We start from the raw sequence: 22,927 nt of genomic DNA, 5'->3' as shown, positions 1-22,927 counted from the left end.
ATGTCTGCAGTCTCTGACCATCTCTTGTAACATGTCTGCAGTCTCTGAACATCTCTTGTATCATGTCTGCAGTCTCTGACCATCTCTTGTATCATGTTTGCAGTCTCTGACCATCTCTTGTATGATGTCTGCAGTCTCTGACCGTCTCTTGTATCGTGTCTGCAGTCTCTGACCATCTCTTGTATCGTGTCTGCAGTCTCTGACCATCTCTTGTATCGTGTTTGCAGTCTCTGACCATATTCTGTATCGTGTCTGCAGTCTCTGACCATCTCTTGTATCATGTCTGCAGTCTCTGACCATCTCTTGTATTGTGTTTGCAGTCTCTGACCATATTCTGTATCGTGTCTGCAGTCTCTGACCATCTCTTGTATCGTGTCTGCAGTCTCTGACCATCTCTTGTATCGTGTCTGCAGTCTCTGACCATCTCTTGTATCGTGTCTGCAGTCTCTGACCATCTCTTGTATCATGTCTGCAGTCTCTGACCATCTCTTGTAACATGTCTGCAGTCTCTGAACATCTCTTGTATCATGTCTGCAGTCTCTGACCATCTCTTGTATCATGTTTGCAGTCTCTGACCATCTCTTGTATGATGTCTGCAGTCTCTGACTGCAGTATGTCTGGGGGCTCTTTCTAACAGACTCTAACAGAGGCCCTCTCTGTGTCCATTAGAGGGACCCCCCTCCAGGTCCTATTAAAGTACTTTGCTTCTCTTCCTGTATTTTGTTTATTGTTAAGAGACTGTGGGAGGATCCCAGGGTAACGAAGACTCCTTAGGGGAGCATCTCTGTGACTCGTTGCCATAGAAACATGTGTAAAGGGGAGGAATTAGCAATATGACCATGCCCTTGTGGGGGCGCCAGAAATATTTCTGCACCCAGGCGTCTGTGACCCTAGGATCGGCTCTGTTTATAGCGCAAAAAATAAACACCAGAGAGGTGATCAAATACCACCAAAAGAAAGCTCTATTTGTGGGGAAAAAAGGACGTCAATTTTTGTTTGGGAGCCACGTCACACGACCGTGCAATTGTCAGTTAAAGCGACGCAGTGCCGAATCGCAAAAAACGCTCAGGTCTTTGGCCAACCAAATGGTCCGGGGCTTAAGTGGTTAAAACTGGATTGCGGCTTTCTCCATTGCTGCCTAATGAGGAGTGGATGTAGTGCCCCCCAGTGGAGAGCGGAGGCAGGACTGTGTCTGTGAAAGCACAGTAAGGGCAGTGTGATCACGGAGGACACCTCCGGCCGGCTCAGATGACACTCTTCTTTCTCAGTAACACAGACGTTGTGCTGGCTCAGCTCTGGAGGTTGGGGAGAGATCATCTGATAGTGTATCTCCATAGTGTGTAGCTCTGTGTGTCAGTGTCGGTGGCTCTCCCTGTCAGAGGAGGGTGGTCTGTGCTGATAATCAACACATTGATTATTAGCATCAGATGTGCCACCACAGTTGCCAAAAAGGTGCCCGTCAGCTGCCAGTCAGCGCCCCATCAGAAACGGCTGTAGGTGCCCATCATTGCCCATATCAGTGCCAATCAGTGCCCTACAGTAACACCTGTCAGTACCTCATCAGTACCTCATCATCAGTGCTGCTTGTCAGTGCCCATCAGTGCCGCCTGTCAGTACCCATCACAGCCACCTGTCAGTACTCATCAGTGAAGGAGAAAACTACATTTTATAACCGAAATAATGAAAAACTTTTTTTTTTTTCAAAAATGTCGGTCTTTTTTAGTTTGTTTAGCAAAAAAAAAACCCAGTGGTGATCAAATACCACCAAAAGAAAGCTCTATTTGTGGGAAGAAAATTGTCCTGGGCAGGAAGGGGGTGAAAGTGCCCAGTATGAAAGTGGTTAAAATAGTCAGGGACTGCTTAGCAACCAGCTACTGGTAAGACAATGAACAATTTGGTGAGAGAAGTATGTAATGTTCAATATAGTGCAATGTGGCATAGTGTATAGCAATGCGGTACAATGTACGGATGTGAATATTGTATGATACAGCACAATGCTTAGGTATGAGTACTATGTGAAGTGACACACTGTGCTGTCAGAATTTACACAGATGCGATGCGATGCGATGTAAGCGTGCTTTGACTGCATGGAGTGGCTGACTGCAGAAATACACCGGCACTACCACACACAGCTGTCATATCACTTGTGAACTCCTATAGAGAACTTGCAATAAAAGGCAGAAGATGAGTAAACTTCATAGAATAATCCATGCAGAGATCTGGACTATGACCTCATACAGCCCCCCATATGACAGGTCACAGCTCAGACTATACTAAGGACAAGTCAGGGGAAGTGTGGGCAGAGGAGACCTGGACAGTGACAGCAGAGGAGACCTGGACAGTGACAGCAGAGGACAGCCCAGAGTCTTCCCCCGCAGGACACAGGTCTGTGCTACTCCTGACACCTGGGGAGCATTGAATAATGAAGAGTCCCTCCTCCACCTCAGATACACTACACACTGCTTTCCCTGTCAGCGCAAACCGAGGAAAGCTGTTTACAGGCACTTCCACGCGATGATCAGCTGTGATTGGTCACAGGTGATCATGTGGTAAGAAGCCTCTGTCAGGGGCTCCATACCACGATCAGAGATGCAGTGTGTCAGACTGACATGCCGCACTCGCGATCACCGCACCGCACGCCGGCATGTTGTCCTGCTGGATCTCGTGTGACGTCCAGTCAGGATAGCAGAACCATATAAGGAGAGAGGTGCCTCTGGCTGCAGATATAGGACAAATTTTATTAACAATTGGTATACATAGGCAACTCACATTTTGGGAGTCATCAGTAAGCATTTGGTTTAAAATATGCCATCATGGGGGTAGTCGTCAGATTTGTCAATCCCTTCCTGCTAGCTGAGGCACTCGATATGGACACCGCAAGGTAGTGGAAGCTGGCCGTGGTGAAGGAGAACTCAAATTGAGGCTTGGGGCGCAGTAGTGGAGCAGGTGAGGAGAGATGACATCACTGGTATGCAACGCGTTTCTTGAGCGTGCAGACTGTGTGTGATGTGGCAGCCGCGCTCCTTCTTCAAACTCTGTGAGTTGCTTATGTATACCAATTGTTAATAAAATGTGTCCTATTTCTGCACCCAGAGGCGCCACTCTCCTTGTATCTTTCTCAGAATATTGGAACATGGTTTCTGTTCCCTCCTGATGGCAGCCCTGAGTGTGGGACCCTGTATCACCATCTCCCCCATTTGGTCCTTGGACTTTCATATACTGATAAGACTATGGACTCCCTTTTTTGACATATCACTTATTGTGCATAATTTTATATGTGTTTTAATACTGTGTGACATTTACTGCTCCAGTTCCCTGCGCCTTTACTTGTATGTAATGTAGCCGTCATTCTGCTATAGGCCGGGCAGGAAGTGGTTAAATAAGGTCGGCTCAAATAAAATGTTAGCTCTCTGTTATTTTCAATGTACACAAACAGGGCCATCTTAACAGCATCATGGGCCCCTGGGCAAAGTAATGCACTGGGGCCCCTACAAGCCTGTCCCAATTTTCGCACCTACTCTCAAGAATTAAAGTATAATTCCTCACTGTGCCAAACATTGCAGCCTCACCATGCCCAACATTGCAGCCTCACCATGCCCAACATTGCAGCCTCACCGTGCCCAACATTGCAGCCTCACCGTGCCCAACATTGCAGCCTCACCGTGCCCAACATTGCAGCCTCACCGTGCCCAACATTGCAGCCTCACCGTGCCCAACATTGCAGCCTCACCGTGCCCAACATTGCAGCCTCACCGTGCCCAACACTGCAGCCTCACCGCGCCCAACATTGCAGCCTCACTGTCATTGCAGCCTCACCGCGCCCAACATTGCAGCCTCACCGCGCCCAACATTGCAGCCTCACCGCGCCCAACATTGCAGCCTCACCGCGCCCAACATTGCAGCCTCACCGTGCCCAACATTGCAGCCTCACCATGCCCAACATTGCAGCCTCACCGCGCCCAACATTGCAGCCTCACTGTCATTGCAGCCTCACCGTGCCCAACATTGCAGCCTCACCGTGCCCAACATTGCAGCCTCACCGTGCCCAACATTGCAGCCTCACCGTGCCCAACATTGCAGCCTCACCGTGCCCAACATTGCAGCCTCACCGCGCCCAACATTGCAGCCTCGCCAGTACGGAGGAAGAGAGAGGGTGGGCCGGATCATGACTGGAGGAAGAGGAGAGCCACGGGATTACAGAGTGCGAATAGCATGCTCTTACAGCTCACACACAGCCCCGCCTCCTTCTAACCCCTAAGCCTGTGATAGAACATATCCCAGCATTGGACCCGCATTCTGTCTATCACAGGCGCGAGGTTAGGAGGAGGCGGGGCTGTGTGTGTCGGCAAGCAGAGCGGAGGCAATTTCAATGTAAGCTGTAACAGCGTGCTATACCGCTCGGTGACCCCGTGGCTCTCCTCTTCCTCCATGCTCTCTTCCACCGGGGTGATCACTGGGAGAACAGCTCCCGATCAACCATTTGAGGGCTGGAATATACAATTCCACCCTAGCACTAGTGCAAATAGCTTTGCTCTAGATCCGACCGGCCCTGATGGGGCCCCATGTGCTTCTGGCGCCCCTGTACACAAAATCATATGTACTAGAAGAGTTTTTTTTTTTTTTTTTTTTTAATGATTATGCTGCGGTTTATACATGCCTGGGAGACACTTACTTGTGGCACAGCAAAGTAAGATTATTTTATGGACACAAGAATGCTTTTGTTTTCTTTAACAATGCCTCTTCCACTGTTAACACAATTTGGCCACACCCACTCTTCGCTGTGGCGTGCTGTATGCGCCACATTACTACTCTCCTTGGGGAACCCAAAGGATTTTACAATCCTATAGTGTATACTACAAGAAAAAAATTCTGTGCGTCGCTAAAGTGTTCGGGTTTGGCCTGGAGAAAAGGTGGCAACCCTAGTGTGTATACATGTATCTGATTGTATATATCTGAATGTGTGTGTATATATGTGTGTGTGTATACATGTATCTGATTGTATATAATATATATATATATGTGTGTATACATGTATTTGATTGTATATATCTGTGTGTGTGTGTGTATATATGTGTGTGTATACATGTATCTGATTGTATATATATGTGTGTATACATGTATCTGATTGTGTATATATCTGTGTGTGTGTGTATATATGTGTGTGTATACATGTATCTGATTGTATATATATGTGTGTATACATGTATCTGATTGTGTATGTGTGTGTGTGTGTATATACATGTATCTGGTTGTGTTGGTGTGTATCTGAGTGTGTGTATACCGTATATACTCGAGTATAAGTCGTTCCGAGTATAAGTCGAGGCCCTAATTTACCACAAAAAAATGGGAAAAACTTATTGACCCGAGTATAAGACGAGGGTGAGAAATGCACAGCTACTGTAAGTGGAAAAGAGGGTCAACAATGCCCATTTGCAGCATCACTGTTCCCATTTGCATGCCTCACTGTGCCCATTTGCAGCCATAGGTCCCCTGAACTTCAAACTCGGTAGTTAAGGGTTCCTAGATGCCCCCTAGCTGCGGCCAAAATTTGGGGTCTCTGAACCCAAAGGGTCCGGAAATGACATTGCTGCATATGGACACAGTTGACCGAATTTGGGGCCCCGTATCTTGGGGCCACTTAGTGCTAAGAACCCCAAATTTGGTGTACAAACCCAGTCGAACTAGCACCATAAAATTTCCAAAGCTGGGGTTTCTAGCACCAAGTGGCCCTGAGATACAGGGCCCCAAATATCAGTTCAGAAAATGTCAAGCACTTTTCTGCAGCAGAGAATGACATTTTCCGAACTGGTTTTGGGGCCCCGTATCTCAGGGCCACTTAGTGCTAGGAACCCCAGCTTTGAATATGTTATGGTACCAGTTCCACTGGGTTTGCACACCACATTTGGGGTTCCTAGCACCAAGTGGCCCTGAGATATGGGGCCCCAAATTTGGTTCAGAAAATGTCAAGCACTTTTCTGCAGCAGAGAATGACATTTTCCGAACCGATTTTGGGGCTCCGTATCTCGGGGTCACTTAGTGCTAGGAACTTCAGCTTTGGATATGTTGTGGTACCAGTTCCACTTGGTTTGCACACCAAATTTGGGGTTCCTAGCACTAAGTGGCCCTGAGATACCGGGCCCCAAATTCGGTTCGGAAAATGAAATTTTTTGCTGCAGAAAAGTGCTTGACTCGAGTATAAGTTGAGGGGGGCACTTTCAGCACAAAAAAATGTGCTGAAAAATTCGACTTATACTCGAGTATATACGGTATGTGTGTGCGAATGTACTGTATGTAATTGACCATCTGTATATATCTCAGTATCTGTATGCATTTGAGTGTGTGTGTGTTTTTGCATGTGATTAACTAAACATCTTTATATACTCGAGTATGCAATTTATTATACTCCATTGATGTGAACATCTGATAATTCATACAATTAATTACTAATAATTTCCCTATATACCATATACCTAAAAAAAAGTGAACACCAACTGTGCAATAACTTAAGTCCATTCATGTGAACAAATATTAAAATTGATAAATTCTTCTTTCATGCCTCACACCTAAAGACAGCGGCTCCCTCATAATTTTGACCCCCCAGATCAGAAGGTAAAACAGCGCTTCAGGATCTATCCATGGGGCAACTACCACACTAAGTATCACAGACAGTGCAAGCAGATCTCACAGATAAAAATCCATATAATCACTTCAAGGAGAAACGCAACTCACAATAGTGAAATACCATCAAGAATTTTTATTTAAACAAAAAAAGGAGCTGAGTGACATAAAAGTATACAGGCAGTCCCATCCTTCCCATCCCTCAAAGTCTGTTGGTGTTCATCTCACTACCCTATTAACTCCTGCTCCAAGGTCTTTTACAATCCTATTGTCTGTAGTGTATGCTAAAAAAAATGCCATGCGCCAGTAAAGTGTTCGGGTTTGGCTTGAAGAAAAGGTGGCAACCCTAGTGCAAACAAACTGAAAAATGTAACTGTTAGCAATGCAGGACTGTAAATAGCAGTTTATCAGGTGATTATGTATCGTTACTGCTAGATAAAACTGCCCATCAAATGCAGCCTCACTGTGCCCATTATGAGGGGTTCCCACAATCCCTATGCTGAGTTCCTGGGTCTGTACACCTGCTGTGCCCATTATGAGGGGTTCCCACCATCCCTGTGCTGAGTTCCCGGGTCTGTACTCCTGCTGTGCCCATTATGAGGGGTTCCCACCATCCCTGTGCTGAGTTCCCGGGTCTGTACACCTGCTGTGCCCATTATGAGGGGTTCCCACCATCCCTATGCCGAGTTCCCGGCTCTGTACACCTGCTGTGCCCATTATGAGGGGTTCCCACCATCCCTATGCCGAGTTCCCGGCTCTGTACACCTGCTGTGCCCATTATGAGGGGTTCCCACCATCCCTATGCTGAGTTACCGGGTCTGTACACCTGCTGTACCCATTATGAGGGGTTCTCACTCCCCAGTGATGCAGCGCATTAGCAATGCTAATGGTAGCCCGCTTACATAGCCACTTTTTATTTGCTGGCACCATGCTCTGAGTCCCAGGATGACACCTCTGGGACTCAGAGCATGGTGCCAGCAAATAAAAAGTGGATATGTAAGCGAGGCTAGTGAAGTGGGCTAACACATCAGAACAAACTAAGCCCATCCACTCTTCCCTAGCAGTAATATGCCCTGGCCTCAGGGCTGCTGTTAGAAATCATAGGGCCCTGTAAAGCCTACCTGATGGGGCCCCCAACCCTACCACCTGATCCTGCTCATCTGCCTACCTCCAATGCGATCCGCAAAAAAAAAAAAAAAATGGAAGGACATATGCCCTCCTACGTCTAGGCAAATCGGAGGGTAGCTGGGTGTAAGCAGACAGTGGAGTCCATTTACACCTGACTGCCCATAGAGCAGAGTTGGCTCGATCCGTGGCTGCTCCGCATAAACTGAGTGGACATGGACCTGTCATCCATCTGATATGTTCTGATCAGTGGGGGATCAGTGGACAGATCCCCCCCCCCCCCCCGCTGAGCGAAGTGGAGTCCCCCTTGTGTGATAGGGGCCTAAGGCTGCATTTCACTGTCCTTCAATGATCACCATAATGATAATCATACTGCATCACTTGTGTCAATCTCAGGAGGACTAATTTGATATCTACTGTATGTCAGTGGGATGAAAGAGGGGAACTTGGGTCTGTTGAAATGCATGAAACTAAAGGGCTCTAGGGGAGCTCGCAGGGAGAAAGGAGGGCTAAAAGGACTTTAACCACTTCCCATCCAGGCTATAGCAAAATGCCCCCCGTGGGGGCGCACATAGTGGCGATCGGTGTTGCGGTGTGTCAGTCTGTCAGAGGCTCTTTACCACGTGATCAGCCGTGTCCAATCACGGCTGATCACAATGTAAACTGGAAAAGCTGTTGATCGGCTTTTCCTCACTCGCGTCTGACAGACACGAGTAGAGGAGAGCCGATCGGCAGCGCTCCTGACACTGGACCACCAGGCAAGCCGCCAGGACCACCAGGGAAGGGGGCAACATGTGGATAGCCAGGTATGTACCCCATGGCCATCCACATGTGCAAATGAATGCCCAATCTGTGACAATCAGTGCCCACAAATGGGCACTGACTGGCACCATTATGTAACAAATGATATCTGTAATACCCAGCAATGCCACCCATCAGTGTCCATCAGTGCCCATCAGTGCCCACCTATCAGTGCCCATCCGTGCCACCTATCAGTGTCACCCATATGTATCCATCAGTGCCGCCTATGAGTGCCCATCAGTGCCGCCTATGAGTGCCCATCAGTGCCACCTATGAGTGCCCATCAGTGCCACCTATGAGTGCCCACCAGTGCCACCATGGCTTCCTTGCAGATTGATTCACATACCTCACAAAAGTCCCGGATTGGGCGGAGCGTTCCCACATCTGCACCCTTGTCCCGTGGTCCCGCTGTGTGGGAGGTATGTCCTGCACAGGGATTGGCAAGGTGTTTTTCTATAATATTGATGACTCCGCTCGCACTGCTCTGCTCAGTCTCTCCTCCTAGGCTATAGTGTCTGTGCAGGTCCGGTGCAACCCACTCGTCCTGGCTCCTGCTGTGGAGTGATCCCTCTGTGTGAGGGAGGGGCTGGGAGTCTGTCTGTGGAGTGCCAAGCAGCATGGGTCGCGATGGGAGAACAGGACAGAGCCAGAGGAACCAACTGGAAGGCAGCTCGCCTTAAGCCCAGCTGCCCAAGAAACCAACTGTCTGCTGAGACCAGGGGTAGACTGGCCAGTGGGGGGCCTGGGGCCCCATGAGAGGCTCTGTCCTGGTATCTTTATTGTATGGGTGAGCAATCCGGTGGCACACAGCGGCGCTTTGGATGGCACATGAGAGCCACACATAAAAGCCGGCCAGCAGCTGCATACATGGAGAGCAGTGCGGTTGGTTCACGCCCACCACTATTCCCACCCAATTCTTTTCCTGCAGCATCCGTTTGGCCCTTCTCAATGTGCACAGAAGCAATTGGATTCCCCAGGCAGCTCTCCCTTTGAAATAGTAATTATAGTACCTGTACACACACACACACACACACACACTTCAGGAACAAAAAGCCAACTGCTTGGATAATACAGTAAAACCTTGGATTGCGAGCATAATTTGTTCCAGAAACATGCTTGTAATCCAAAGCACTTGCATTAAAATATAGGGAGGACAGAGATAGTCAACTGAAAGCACCACATCCCATGATTAAGTAATGAACAAAAACTAGAGGCTATTTAGCCTAAAGAGGGGGGGGGGGGGGGGAAATCTTCCCCAGGGACTTTTAAGGTGCTATTTAATAAACAGTATATTCAAAAATTCTGTACAATCATGTTGAGTAAAATTGGTATTTTTATTAAATCACATTTAAAATATCCATGCCTCACTTGAGGAGTGAGACATGTTTGTAAGAACAATACGACATGAACAATGTCACCCAAAATTAATCACATTAGACAGTGCAACAAAAAGCAACTACTTATAGGTGCCAAGACAATCTGCCGCTCGACATGTTTCGCTCTAATACGAGCTTCTTCAGGAGTTTAAAGGCAATGATTGTGGTGGACTCTAAATGATGGGAAAATAGACAAAAATCAATACATACATTTAAACATGTATAGAAAACAACTCATGAATTTTTAAAAAATTTTTTTCAAAATTCTATTAACCACTTGAGCCCCGGACCATTATGCTGCCTAAGGACCAGAGGTCTTTTTCCAATTTGGCACTGCGTCGCTTTAACTGCTAATTGCGCGGTCATGCAATGCTGTACCCAAACGAAATTTGCGTCCTTTTCTTCCCACAAATAGAGCTTTCTTTTGATGGTATTTGATCACCTCTGCGGTTTTTATTTTTTGCGCTATAAACGGAAAAAGACCGAAAATTTTGAAAAAAAATGATATTTTCTACTTTTTGTTATAAAAAAAATCCAATAAACTAAATTTTAGTCATACATTTAGGCCAAAATGTATTCGGCCACATGTCTTTGGTAAAAAAAATGTCAATAAGCGTATATTTATTGGTTTGCGCAAAAGTTATAGCGTCTACAAACTAGGGTACATTTTCTGGAATTTACACAGCTTTTAGTTTATGACTGCCTATGTCATTTCTTGAGGTGCTAAAATGGCAGGGCAGTACAAAACCCCCCCAAATGACCCCATTTTGGAAAGTAGACACCCCAAGGAAATTGCTGAGAGGCATGTTGAACCCATTGAATATTTATTTTTTTTGTCCCAAGTGATTGAAAAATGACAAAAAAAAAAAAAAAAAAAAAATATTTACAAAAAGTCGTCACTAAATGATATATTGCTCACACAGGCCATGGGCATATGTGGAATTGCACCCCAAAATACATTTAGCTGCTTCTCCTGAGTATGGGGATACCACATGTGTGGGACTTTTTGGGAGCCTACCCGCGTACGGGGCCCCGAAAACCAATCACCGCCTTCAGGATTTCTAAGGGTGTAAATTTTTGCTTTCACTCTTCACTGCCTATCACAGTTTCGGAGGCCATGGAATGCCCAGGTGGCACAAAACCCCCCAAAATGACCCCATTTTGGAAAGTAGACACCCCAAGCTATTTGCTGAGAGGCATATTGAGTCCATGGAATATTTTATATTTTGACACAAGTTGCGGGAAAGTGACACTTTTTATTTTTTATTTTTTTTTTTTTTCCATAAAGTTGTCACTAAATGATATATTGCTCACACAGGCCATGGGCATATGTGGAATTGCACCCCAAAATACATTTAGCTGCTTCTCCTGAGTATGGGGATACCACATGTGTGGGACTTTTTGGGAGCCTAGCCGCGTACTGGACCCCGAAAACCAATCACTGCCTTCAGGATTTCTAAGGGTGAAAATTTTTGATTTCACTCTTTACTGCCTATCACAGTTTCGGAGGCCATGGAATGCCCAGGTGGCACAAAACCCCCCCAAATGACCCCATTTTGGAAAGTAGACACCCCAAGCTATTTGCTGAGAGGCATGGAGAGTATTTTGCAGCTCTCATTTGTTTTTGAAAATGAAGAAAGACAAGAAAAAACATTTTTTTTTTTCTTTTTTCAATTTTCAAAACTTTGTGACAAAAAGTGAGGTCTGCAAAATACTCACTATACCTCTCAGCAAATAGCTTGGGGTGTCTACTTTCCAAAATGGGGTCATTTGGGGGGGTTTTGTGCCACCTGGGCATTCCATGGCCTCCGAAACTGTGATAGGCAGTGAAGAGTGAAATCAAAAATTCACGCCCTTAGAAAGCCTGAAGGCGGTGCTTGGTTTTCGGGGTCCCGTACGCGGCTAGGCTCCCAAAAAGTCTCACACATGTGGTATCCCCGTACTCAGGAGAAGCAGCAGAATGTATTTTGGGGTGTAATTTCACATATTTCCATGGCATGTTTGAGCAATATATCATTTAGTGACAACTTTGTGCAAAAAAAAAAAAAAAAATTTGTCTCTTTCCCGCAACTTGTGTCGCAATATAAAATATTCCATGGACTCGACATGCCTCTCAGCAAATAGCTTGGGGTGTCTACTTTCCAAAATGGGGTCATTTGGGGGGGTTTTGAACTGTCCTGGCATTTTATGCACAACATTTAGAAGCTTATGTCACACATCACCCACTCTTCTAACCACTTGAAGACAAAGCCCTTTCTGACACTTATTGTTTACATGAAAAAGTTTTTTTTTTTTTGCAAAAAAATTACTTTGAACCCCCAAACATTATATATTTTTTTAAAGCAAATGCCCTACAGATTAAAATGGTGGGTGTTTCATTTTTTTTTTTCACACAGTAATTGCGCAGCGTTTTTTCAAACGCATTTTTTGGGGAAAAAACACACTTTTTTTAATTTTAATGCACTAAAACACGCTATATTGCCCAAATGTTTGATGAAATAAAAAAGATGATCTTAGGCGGAGTACATGGATACCAAACATGACATGCTTTAAAATTGCGCACAAACGTGCAGTGGCAACAAAATAAATACATGTTTAAAAGCCTTCAAAAGCCTTTACAGGTTACCACTTTAGATTTACAGAGGAGGTCTACTGGAAAAATTACTGCACTCGATCTGGCCTTCGCGGTGATACCTCACATGCATGGTGCAATTGCTGTTTACGTTTGACGACAGACCGCCGCTTGCGTTCGCCTTAGCGTGAGAGCAGGGGGCGACAGGGGTGTTTTTTTTTTGTTTTTTTTTTTCTTTATTATTTTTTTGCTTTTTTAATCTTACTTTTAAACTGTTCCTTTCATATTTTTTTTTTTAATCATTTTTATTGTTATCTCGGGGAATGTAAATATCCCCTATGATAGCAATAGGTAGCGACAGGTACTCTTTTTTGAAAAAATTGTGGTCTATTAGACCCTAGATCTCTCCTCTGCCCTCAAAGCATCTGACCACACCAAGATCGGTGTGATAAAATGCTTCCCCAATTTCCCAATGGCGCTATTTACATCCGGCGAAATCTAAGTCATGAAATACTCGTAGCTTCCGGTTTCTTAGGCCATAGAGATGTTTGGAGCCACTCTGGTCTCTGATCAGCTCTATGGTCAGCTGGCTGAATCACCGGCTGCATTCTCAGGTTCCCTGTTGAGACAGGAGAGCCAGAGAAAAACACGGAAGACGGTGGGGGGGGGGGCATTCCCTCCCACGGCTTGTAAAAGCAGTCTAGAGGCTAATTAGCCGCTAGGATTGCTTTTACATGAAAGCCGACCGCTGGCTGAAAAGAATGATACCAAGATGATACCTAAACCTGCAGGCATCATTCTGGTATAACCACTCAAAGTCGTGAATGGCGTACCTGAAGACAAAAAAATGGTTAACAATAAAGCACAGTAAAGTGTAAATAATTACACACCTGAAAAACAAACATGATAAAACATAATAACAATAACAATAACAATAAAACATTGCAGAATAGAATACAGTAAAAAAGAGCAGAACAATAGAGAGAGAGAATAGAGAGAGAGAGAACAATAAAACAACAACTATTTTTTTTTATTTCATTTTTTTTTTTTTTTTTTACACTTTTTTTGTAACTAACTTTTATAACTGTAACCGGTTCCAGGTTCGGGTCTCTCAAAATGCGATGGCATCTTGGGAGACCCTGTGAAATGGCGCCTAGTCTGTGCAATGCTGTACCCTACGCTAATACTCAACTAGTGAATGGTAGCGTTCAAAACATTCACCAATGCAAAGACCAGGATTGTCAGGACAGGAGGGACAATAATAGGGGGTGTCACGCCTATATCCGCGCTTGCTGCAGACACAACATCTTTTTTGGGGGGTTCGTTGGGTAGGGGTACTCGGGAGGACATAAAAATGCTTCTCATGCAGCCGACTGCATTTGGTTGGGGATGTGAATGGGGGAAGTACGGGCGCTGCAGAAGCGGTGGGTTCCCAATTAGGATTGGCGAATGCAGCAGGAAGGGCACTATGGGCACGACGGGCCTGTGTTTGTCTTCTTGGTGGCAGCGGGACACTACTTGTGCTTGCCACCTCACCAGCTTGAACTGCACTTATGGGACTCGCCACGTCACCAAGTGTTACTGCAGTGCTGGTTTGACTACGACCGGGGTGTACTAGGCCGCTGGCGCTTGCCAGTTCACCAAAACGCTACCAAAAAACTGTTAGCGATTGCAGGGATCACGCCTGACTCTGCGAACGCTGCAGTTATGCGTTTAGTGTTTTGTAAGTGACAGTGATCGATCGATACTGCACTTGGGTGGGCTGGGCTCGCCTGGGCGGAGGGGCAAAACGCAGGTGCTAGCAGGTATCTGGGCTGATCCCGCTAACACTGCGTTTTTGGGAACCCTAAACTGCTGGGGACGCTAGTATAGATCTGATCGGATCAGATATTGATCCGTTCAGATACTATACCACTAAGGGAGGCGTATGCTGCGTGCGTGGGTGTTAGCGGTACTGGCACTAACCTGGCGCCTGGGGCTGGTGCTTGCCAGTTCACCAAAATGCTACCAAAAAAACTGTTAGCGATCGCAGGGATCAGGCCTGACTCTGCGAACGCTGCAGTTATGCGTTTAGTGTTTTGTAAGTGACAGTGATCGATCGATACTGCACTTGGGTGGGCTGGGCGGAGGCACAAAACGCAGGTGCTAGCAGGTATCTGGGCTGATCCCGCTAACACTGCGTTTTCGGGAACCCTAAACTGCTGGGGACGCTAGTATAGATCTGATTGGATCAGATATTGATCCGTACAGATACTATACCACTAAGGGAGGCGCATGCTGCGTGCGTGGGTGTTAGCGGTACTGGCGCTAATCTGACGCTTCCTGGGGCGACGCATATCACCGCCGGGCGATCGGGGGGCTAAACCTTTATTCGGTAATAAACGGCGGGTGCCCTGACACTATAAAAAATAAACAAACTAACCAGCGTCACCCGTAACACTTATACGGTGATCAGTGGTGAAAGGGTTAACTAGGGGGCAATCAAGGGGTTAAAACATTTATTAGGTAGTATATGGGGGTCCCTGACGCTATAAAACGCTGACGGCGAACCTAAATATTTACCTCACTAACTAGCGTCACCAGCGACACTAATACAGCGATCAGAAAAATGATCGCTTAGCGACACTGGTGACAGGGGGTGATCAAGGGGTTAAAACTTTATTAGGGGGGGTTAGGGGGGTATCCTAGACCTAAAGGGGGGTAATACTAACTGTCCCAACACTGTCACTGTCACAAACTGACACCATGCAGTAATCAGAAAAAAAAAAAAAAACTGCTGGTGTCAGTTTGTGACAGGGGGGGGGGGGGTGATTGGGGGGGCGATCGGGGGGGGGATCGGGGTGATTTGTGTGCCTGGCATGTTCTACTGTGTGTGTAGTGTTTGGTGCACTCACAGTGAAGTCTTCTCTCCTCGGGCCGGAACGGAAATTACCGAGCCGAGGAGAGATGACATCATTTCCTTTGCTGCTGTTTAGCATACAGCAGCAAAGGAATGATTCGATTGGCCGGCGGCGATCGCGAGGGGGGGGCCACGAACGGATGGTCTCCCCCTCATCACCGATCGCCGCTGGACAAAAGACGACCGCCTCGGGCACCGGGGGGGGGTCCGATCGGACCCCCCACCCGCGGAAAGCAAATCACGTACCCTGTACGTGATTTTGCCTGTCCGTGCCACTTTGCCGACGTACATCGGCGTGAGGCGGTCGTCAAGTGGTTAATGGGATAAAGATTGATACAGAGCATTTAAATGCATACATATAGGTTTAGGTACAGGACACTTAATGTAGAAAATCAAGATTTGTACATCATACCAGGCTGTAGCACATCAATCCGACATAGGTACTTCAATAGAATGACAAACTGCTGCTAGTTTCAAACCGTGGGGTTCTCATATATGAGGGGTATCACTGCCATGCTGTGACCACAGGGGAACATAAAGTTTAAAAAAACGGCCCTTTAAAAGCAAAATAGAGTCGAAAATTAGAAAAAGGGGATCGCATCCAGAATCTTTCATGATTTAATTTAATTTAAGGGGGGTATATACCCTCAGGTAGAACCAATTCAGGATATATTACCTAGAACATAAAAGTATCACGGCATATAGCATCACGTAGGTAGGGATGGCATCATAATCAAGTGAAGTATTCACTAATGGCTGCAAAGATAGATAATGCAGGGAGAGCGATCACCAGCAGGGATGTTTTCTAAATATAGAGGAAAAGAGTGCAATAAGAGGACCATTAGGGATTCCAGGGTGTAACTTGCTGTCAGCTAATGGCAGTGTTACACAGGGAAAACTTACTTCACAGACAGTGATCCGGCACGCAGGCTTGAGAGAGCTTCACGTTGCCTCCGTAAGATCGCACCGGTGACAGAGCTGTGGGCGGTGTGTAGCCGCCTTTATATACCCCCATCGCGGCGGCGTCTGATCTCGCCGCCGGGATGCGGACGCTCAATGAGACTGACTACGTCATGACGTGGGGGAGCGCAGTGACGTCAATTCTGACGTCAGCAACGTGTATAGAGGTTAGTGCGCATGTCAGCGCGGTTCTGGAGCCTGTGGAGCATCAGGGCGCCGAAAGGCGCCATCTTTGCTGAGGGAAAGAGAAAGGTAAAAACGAATGGAAAAAAAAATTGAAGCATTCTGCCTGCTTTTGTTCTGAAAAACAATGAAAATATATATATATATTCCCAATAAGTTATTAATGGAGGCTCATGTGCATTCATAATGAGGTGTCAGAACCCCAACCAGACATGATCAGGCTCAAATTAAAGGGCCACCAGCCATGGGGGCGATTGGTTCAACACCTCCAATGGTGGGTGCCCAGGGCGTCCGTGTGGTCTAAATTGACAAAGATAATCCCAATATGAGGATAATTCCGGCGAACTGTTAAATATAAAGATAAAAAAATATATATAGAGGCAAGGAATCTTTTTAGGTGAGAATTTACAGCCACAGCCTGCAAGATGTAGTACAAATAAAACAGTGGAGGTTCAATGATATCAGAGGTAACATACATAGATATACATGGTCATATTACAACTAGTGCACAATATCATTTATGGCTCAAACATACATGTGATGCCACAACACAGCATTAAAATACTGAATATAGTGAACGACCAAAAATATAGGAAGGGCAGAGGGATGAAGGGGAAAGAACAGGGAGAAAAGGAAAAAAGGTGAAGGGGAGAAAAAAACAAGAAGAATACAAAGTGGGGGAGAAGATACGATCACATCAAGGTTAGGAATATTGCAATTATTCAAATAAATGGCTTGAAGCTGAACGCATCGTTCATGCCTGGATGCTGGAGAGCTGACAATTTGTGTATCCAGCGTGCCTCCTTTTGTAGGAGGAGCTTATCATAGTCTCCCCCTCTAGGACCAGGGGGAATATGTTCTAAAGCAAAAAAGTGTAAGCAATTAGCATCAAAATTGTGCAGTAGGCCTACGTGTCGGCTGATGGGAGTCTCCATTCTTTTTTTCTGTATAAGGGAGACATGATCCCTAATTCGGCAGAAAAAGGGCCTCTTAGTCTTCCCGATGTAAAACATCTTACATTCACATAACATAATGTACACTATACCAATGGATTGACATGTTACTGCAAATTTTGGTTTGAGCAAATCCCCGTTGGGCAACAAAAGGCTTCGAGTGGCTAAAATGTATCTACAGTAGGGACAACGATGGCAGGGTCTGCTGCCCCTGTCATCCTCTTTGGTTTTGACAACATGGTTTTCATAATGGCTCTGTACCAATGAATCCCTCAGGGATCTACATCGTCTGAAAGTAATCTCCGGGTATGGGTTAAGGTGTTTAGCCACTTTTTCGTCTCCCATTAACAAGTACCAATATTTATTAAGGATGTCACGTGTTTGTTTATGTTGACTAGAGTAAGTAGTGATGAGTCTGACGCCGGGATTAGCTTTTTTGGATCTAGTGTTGTGTAAAAGAGAAGCTCTGTTTTGATTTTTAGCTCTAAGGTATGCTTTTTTAAGGCACTTTTTGCTATATCCTCGGTTAAGGAAGCGTAGACGTAAACATTTAGCTTCCTTTTCAAAGTCAGACTCATCACTACAGTTGCGTTTGGCTCGCAAGTATTGCCCGTAGGGCACACTTGTAATCAGGGGAGCTGGGTGGGAACTGTTGGCATGCAACAGGGAATTACCTGCGGAAGGTTTACGGTATAGGGTTGTTCTGATGCTGCCGTCAGATTTAACTGTAATTAGGGTATCCAAAAAGGTCAGACTAGATTGACTAAATTCAAACGTGAATTTGAGATTGTACCTATTAATTTTTAGGCTTTCCAAAAAAGACAGGAGAAAATCCTTGGGGCCTACCCATATAAAAAAAAATGTCGTCAATAAACCTCCTCCATAGGGGGATTAGTTCCATATATTGTTGCATGTCATCTCGGGAAAATAATTCCCGTTCCCACCCCCCCAGATACAGGTTGGCATAGGAGGGGGCACATTTGGTCCCCATAGCCACCCCCTGTATCTGGAGGTAGTGGGATCCTCCAAATAGGAAGATATTGTTGGAAAGGATGAACATCAACAAATTTAAAATGAATCCGTTGTACTGAGAAGATATCTCATGGTTTTGAGAAAGAAAATCTTTAACAGTCTCCACCCCCTGCTGGTGGGGAATAGAGTTGTATAAGGCCTCCACGTCGAGGGCTACCAGCCACGTGCCCCCGGGAAGGGAAATCCCATCGAGGGCGCGTAGCAGGTCATTGGTGTCCTGAAGATAGGACACCAAACCCTCGACGTGGGGCCTAAGAAAGTCATCAATTAGTTGACTGGCTGTCTCAGTGAGACTGCCATTACCAGAGACAATCGGGCGGCCTGGGGGTTTGGTCTGGCTTTTATGAATTTTAGGGAGAGCGTATAGTGTAGGTGTTCGTGGAGATGTGACGTTTAAAAACTCCCAAGTGGACTTATTGATAAGACCACTTCGATAGGCCGAGCCTATTAAATATTGGTAACGGTTAATGGTCAGAGTAACATGAGTTGGTGATACTTTACGGTACCACTCACGGTTCTGGACAATGGCTAGTACCATGGACTCATATTGTCCCCTGTCCATCACCACTAGATTACCGCCCTTATCGGCAGGTTTAATTATGATGCTTTGATTTGATTGTAAAGATTTTAGAGCCTTAGTTTGGGAAAGAGTTAGGTTAGCTTCAGAAGTGTTTCTCCATTTAGTTTCCATAATTTCTTTGGTGACTTGCTTAGTAAATGCCCATACGTTCGGATTGCCTTGAAGGGCAGGAAATTTGGAGGATTTAGGTTTGTAATTACGAGGTATAGCAGTGGTCACAGAGTGAGGATGGGCCAATGGAGGTGGGGAAGGAGGCGGGGGGTCAACAGCCGTTTCGAGGGCAAGAGCCTCGAGCAGGTCTGTTTCACTGATCCCCCCCTCCTCCCACAGCTCCATTAAGTCCTCCATAGCCTTGATATCATTAATGGACATATCCTTCCAAAGGGGATTGTCCAGAGAAGAACTTTGGATAGATGGAGGTGGTCTATCATAAAGGTCTTACCTTTTGCCCTACGCGAAAGGTAGACCCTTTTGAATTGATAAAAGACCTTAATTTATTCTCGAGGAAACTCATGTTTAAAATTCTTTATCCTCACTCCCTGTTCTTTCCCCTTCATCCCTCTGCCCTTCCTATATTTTTGGTCGTTCACTATATTCAGTATTTTAATGCTGTGTTGTGGCATCACATGTATGTTTGAGCCATAAATGATATTGTGCACTAGTTGTAATATGACCATGTTTCCACTGTTTTATTTGTACTACATCTTGCAGGCTGTGGCTGTAAATTCTCACCTAAAAAGATTCCTTGCCTCTCTATATATTTTTTTATCTTTATATTTAACAGTTCGCCGGAATTATCCTCATATTGGGATTATCTTTGTCAATTTAGACCACACGGACGCCCTGGGCACCCACCATTGGAGGTGTTGAATCAATCGCCCCCATGGCTGGTGGCCCTTTAATTTGAGCCTGATCATGTCTGGTTGGGGTTCTGACACCTCATTATGAATGCACATGAGCCTCCATTAATAACTTATTGGGAATATATATATATATTTTCATTGTTTTTCAGAACAAAAGCAGGCAGAATGCTTCAATTTTTTTTTCCATTCGTTTTTACCTTTCTCTTTCCCTCAGCAAAGATGGCGCCTTTGGCGCCCTGATGCTCCACAGGCTCCAGAACCGCGCTGACATGCGCACTAACCTCTATACACGTTGCTGACGTCAGAATTGACGTCACTGCGCTCCCCCACGTCATGACGTAGTCAGTCTCATTGAGCGTCCGCATCCCGGCGGCGAGATCAGACGCCGCCGCGATGGGGGTATATAAAGGCGGCTACACACCGCCCACAGCTCTGTCACCGGTGCGATCTTACGGAGGCAACGTGAAGCTCTCTCAAGCCTGCGTGCCGGATCACTGTCTGTGAAGTAAGTTTTCCCTGTGTAACACTGCCATTAGCTGACAGCAAGTTACACCCTGGAATCCCTAATGGTCCTCTTATTGCACTCTTTTCCTCTATATTTAGAAAACATCCCTGCTGGTGATCGCTCTCCCTGCATTATCTATCTTTGCAGCCATTAGTGAATACTTCACTTGATTATGATGCCATCCCTACCTACGTGATGCTATATGCCGTGATACTTTTATGTTCTAGGTAATATATCCTGAATTGGTTCTACCTGAGGGTATATACCCCCCTTAAATTAAATTAAATCATGAAAGATTCTGGATGCGATCCCCTTTTTCTAATTTTCGACTCTATTTTGCTTTTAAAGGGCCGTTTTTTTAAACTTTATGTTCCCCTGTGGTCACAGCATGGCAGTGATACCCCTCATATATGAGAACCCCCCGGTTTGAAACTAGCAGCAGTTTGTCATTCTATTGAAGTACCTATGTCGGATTGATGTGCTACAGCCTGGTAAGATGTACAAATCTTGATTTTCTACATTAAGTGTCCTGTACCTAAACCTATATGTATGCATTTAAATGCTCTGTATCAATCTTTATCCCATTAATAGAATTTTGAAAAAATTTTTTTAAAAATTCATGAGTTGTTTTCTATACATGTTTAAATGTATGTATTGATTTTTGTCTATTTTCCCATCATTTAGAGTCCACCAAAATCATTGACTTTAAACTCCTGAAGAAGCTCGTATTAGAGCGAAACATGTCGAGCGGCAGATTGTCTTGGCACCTATAAGTAGTTGCTTTTTGTTGCACTGTCTAATGTGATTAATTTTGGGTGACATTGTTCATGTCGTATTGTTCTTACAAACATGTCTCACTCCTCAAGTGAGGCATGGATATTTTAAATGTGATTTAATAAAAATACCAATTTTACTCAACATGATTGTACAGAATTTTTGAATATACTGTTTATTTAATAGCACCTTAAAAGTCCCTGGGGAAGATTCCCCCCCCCCCCCCCCTCTTTAGGCTAAATAGCCTCTAGTTTTTGTTCAAAGCACTTGCATATCAAAGCAAATTTCCCCATAAGAAATAATGATAACTCAAATGATTTGTTCCACAACCATTTTATCATAGGTCCTTCAGTTTATAGTCCATATAAAAAGATTATAGCAATGTGACCAGGTTGTGTAACCATAAAATGTCCATCCACAAATGGAAGCCTCCACAAGGGGATTAGAAGCCAAATCCAGCAGGAACTACAGAGTATAAAAGAGAAGGGAGGCGCCTCTAAGTGTAGCAATATGTTGCTAAATGTTGTACCTTCATTACATGTAACCATATTGCTACACTTAGAAGTGCCTCTCTTCTCTTCTATACTCAGTTGTGACATGACGCTACTTGTATATCAAGACATCGCTTGTGTATCAAGTCAAAATGTATTAAAAAATTATGCTCGTCTTGCAAAACGCTCTCAAACCAAGGTTTTACTGTATCCTAAAGTGCAGCTTTTGGGTAATTGCAGAGATGTAGTTTGCAGGGAGATAAAAAGCAGAAAGTGACCCTAGGTCGGCCCAAACACAAAAGAGACATACCTCCATCCCCGGAGAATATATAAAGATGAAGGAAATGGATACGGGACTTTAAGTGAGGTGTGTCTCTATTGATAAGGGTAGGTATGTAAATTAATCATATTAATAGCAAAATTGATTGTAAGCAATCCCCATTGGGTAATCCCTATAATGAATACATTCAAAAATTTGTGTGTACAATATAATGCACGATATAACCATATTCAATGCAAATAGTCACATATTTATTATTTAAACATGAAGAGGACATGATTGATACATAGGACAATAATAGCAAAAAATATAATATAGTACATGATTGGCATAATAGGCAATATATATCGTGGAAGACATGATATGAATAAAGAAAATCACAATTGATAATAAAATTAATTCATGATGATACAAGCTATAACCTGGCACCCTTGAGTATGGACTCAACGCGTTTCATGGCGTTTAAAGCCAATCATCAGCAGTAGGATGCCATAAGATAAGTAAAAAAAATAAATAAATAAGTAGATAGATTAAGAACTAGTATGTTAAGTACATTATAGGTATATTATATTTTTTGCTATTATTGTCCTATGTATCAATCATGTCTTTATGTTTAAATAATAAATATGTGACTATTTGCATTGAATATGGTTATATCATTATATTGTACACATAAATTATTGATTGAATTTATTCATTATAGGGACTACCCAATGGGGATTGCTTACAATCAATTTTGCTATTAATATGATTAATTTACATACCTACCCTTATCAATAGAGACACACCTCACTTAAAGTCCCATATGCATTTCCTTTGTTTTTATGTGGTTTGCAGGGAGATACAGGAGTGTGCTATTAACGATTGTCAGGTGCTCCCAGCTCAATGTGCGTTATTAGGCTCCATTCACACTAA

At 44.7% G+C, this 22,927-nt stretch overlaps 1 protein-coding gene across 2 annotated transcripts in view; it reads left to right on the top strand.

The window, feature by feature from the left end:
• Positions 1-22,927, top strand: part of LOC141148320 (uncharacterized) — a 69,421-nt gene that overhangs the window by 25,350 nt on the left and 21,144 nt on the right. The gene's annotated exons all lie outside the window — the stretch shown is intronic.

This window comes from Aquarana catesbeiana, linkage group LG06 (assembly GCF_042186555.1).
Source record: "Aquarana catesbeiana isolate 2022-GZ linkage group LG06, ASM4218655v1, whole genome shotgun sequence".
Taxonomy (NCBI): domain Eukaryota; kingdom Metazoa; phylum Chordata; class Amphibia; order Anura; family Ranidae; genus Aquarana; species Aquarana catesbeiana.
The sequence above is the reverse complement of the archived record's forward strand: the minus strand, read 5'-3'. Positions and strand labels throughout refer to the sequence as shown.